The sequence below is a fragment of the Penaeus japonicus genome, unplaced genomic scaffold, assembly GCF_977035675.1.
Source record: "Penaeus japonicus unplaced genomic scaffold, GWHDUDI00000001_assembly GWHDUDI00000008, whole genome shotgun sequence".
Taxonomy (NCBI): Eukaryota; Metazoa; Arthropoda; class Malacostraca; order Decapoda; family Penaeidae; genus Penaeus; species Penaeus japonicus.
Window position 1 is genome coordinate 32,229,079 of NW_028234410.1, and position 2,500 is coordinate 32,231,578.

At 47.2% G+C, this 2,500-nt stretch overlaps 1 protein-coding gene and 1 long non-coding RNA gene across 2 annotated transcripts in view; both read right to left on the reverse strand.

Moving 5' to 3' along the window:
* Ca-beta (Calcium channel protein beta subunit) overlaps positions 1 to 2,500 on the reverse strand; it is a 179,143-nt gene that overhangs the window by 111,673 nt on the left and 64,970 nt on the right. The window lies entirely within an intron of this gene.
* Positions 1,466 to 2,500, reverse strand: part of LOC147471491 (uncharacterized) — a 2,238-nt gene continuing 1,203 nt past the window's right edge. Inside the window, exon 2 of the long non-coding RNA XR_015191226.1 lies at positions 1,466 to 1,895. This is a non-coding gene — a long non-coding RNA (uncharacterized LOC147471491). The remainder of the gene's footprint in view (positions 1,896 to 2,500) is intronic.

The window sequence follows — 2,500 nt, forward strand, 5'->3', positions numbered from 1 at the left end:
CATTTCCTTATCTTCTATTCGAGAGGGGCGCTTTGTATACGCTGGCTAATTGCACTCGAACTTGAAGTTGTACTCTCAAGATTTCTTGAGACTTCTTGAGGATGAGAAGCTAGCTTTTATGTTCTCGTTACTGTGAATGTGTGTGTCCATAGAGAAGGTTTGTTTATGTTCATTTAAAAAAAAATAAACAAAGAAGCATTCAAGTAGGAAGGGATAGTCATAGTTTTGCTTGTTCTTCTTCCACACACACACACACACACACACACACATACACACACACACACGCACACACCCTCGCACGCACACACACACACAAGCACATGTCCTGATCGCTGATAAATCCATCAATCATTTCCCTTCCATCCATACTTCTTTCATTCCTTTTGTCTTACTTCTTTCACACTGAGCTTCATGAAGTAAACAGAGATATGACCTAATATATGTTTTATCAGGTTTATTGTTTAAGGCTCTCTCCCAGGTGATCCAGCTGGCACGAAAACCAGACCACGTGATGTACGCGGCACGCAGGTGGTGTCTCCCCCCTCTCCCCGTCTACCCTTTCGCCTTCCCTCCCTCTACCCAACTCCTTCCCCCTTTCCCCCTCCCCCTATCCTTTCCCCTCTCCCTTCTGCCCTCCTCTTTCCCTTTTCTTTTCCTGCCCCATCCCCCCCCCCAACTCCTTCCCCCTTTTCCCCTCCTTCCCCAAACACTTAGCCCGCAACCTGCTCGCTTCTTCTCCAACCCCTCCCCCCAACCCCCATCCCTACCAAACCCATTCCCCTCCCCGACCCCTTTATCTGCGGCTAGCTAGCTGATGCTGACGATGCATGGGAGTGCAATACAGCAACAAGAGGGTGTATATCTTAGGGCGTCTTGCGCTTGGCTCATTCCGGATTAATTTCGTTGCTGTCATGATTAGGTGTCAATAATACCCATTTTTCTTCATTCCATTAATAGCAAATACTGAGGACCGACAACCAGCTAAATTTTGAATGGATGTCTGGAGGAACCTGGCACGCATGCTACGTTGTATCGATACTACTTGCATGACAAAATTATGTTTTATTCTCGTGTAATGTTTCGAAAAGGACGAGGAAATTCTTTTTTTTTCTAAAAAATAAAGCACATAACTAAGATACTCATACGCCTGGAGAACAATCTCTAATTAGCAAAAGACTTACACTACTACCAAAATAAAGGCATAATAACAATTATATACCCTACGAAAGAAAAAAAAAAACACACCGCCCTCTTTTGTCGACGACCCACCTTCACCTCTCTCGCCTCGCATGGCATCCGCGACCCTAAGGCAGAAGCCAATAAGGATCAATCTAGCATAAAAATGCCACGGAATGCCAGCCAGAGAGCGCGGGTGGATGTAGGGGGCGGGGGAGACAAGAAAAGGGAGTCTGCGATGTTATTTACCTGCGTGAAGAGTTTGTTATATCCTTGATTAAACCCCATCATTGTCTGCGTTCAGGGTATGGGAGGAAGGGTCGAGGGGCCGAGGACGGACTGTGGCGACACCAGGCGTCATGGTGGGCTTAGTGAACGTTCATCTTGCCGATCTTTCTCTTTCTTTAGTGTTCTCTCTTACTTTCTCTTCCTTTCTCCTTTTTTTTCTCGTTTCTTTTCTTGGGTCTTCTTCCTCCTCCTTTCTTTGTTTTGGTTTGTGTTTGATATCTAGGGGGTTATTTTTTTTCTTACTGGAAGCACGTACGGGTTTGGGCGAGTAACTACAAGAAGAAGGTCTTCGTTTTAAGATTTTTTGATTGTTTAATGAATCTTTTCACAACACTTTCGAAACTAATCTCTTTTCTCAACAGCACAAATTTCCTTTCTGATTCTCCTTATTCCTCTTCTATCTCTTTTTTATTTCGAGTCTGTATTTGTTTCTGAAATTTTACGACCAATATTCCACCGTGAGTAATCGAAGGAACCAAAGCAATAACGTCCAAAAGCCTATATTTCCAAAATACACACACCAACGAAAACGCGGTCCAGTCTATTATCGAACTACCAGCGTTCTTAAACCCTCGACGTAAAAAAAAAAGGTTCACGTCTCGTTCCTCAGAGATCCCTCTTCCTCGGGCACGGAAACATCCTACGACCTCGGACGCAGTGCCAGTCACACGCCACACGCGAGGGAGCCACACCAATCATCAGAGGAAGTTCGTCTCGTAACACTTCCCACTTGCCATGATTGCTGCCGGCCTCATGGCGGTCCTCACGCCTCCTCGCCTATACACCGTCCGGCTCCGGCCACCACCAGCCTCATTTTCGGGACGTCGCGGCCGCCGCTGACGAACTCGCAGTCCTCATCCGAAGCGAGCGGACTCCGGCGAAAGGTCCTTCTCCTCACGACGGCATCGCAGAGTCGTTCCGTGGCATCGCTCCCCCACGAAACCCCGCCCCGACCAGCTCGTTCCTCAACCCCGCGGATCCGAGAGTGTCTCCACTGTCACATCCAGGGACAATATAGGTCAGCCGGGAAGATTTT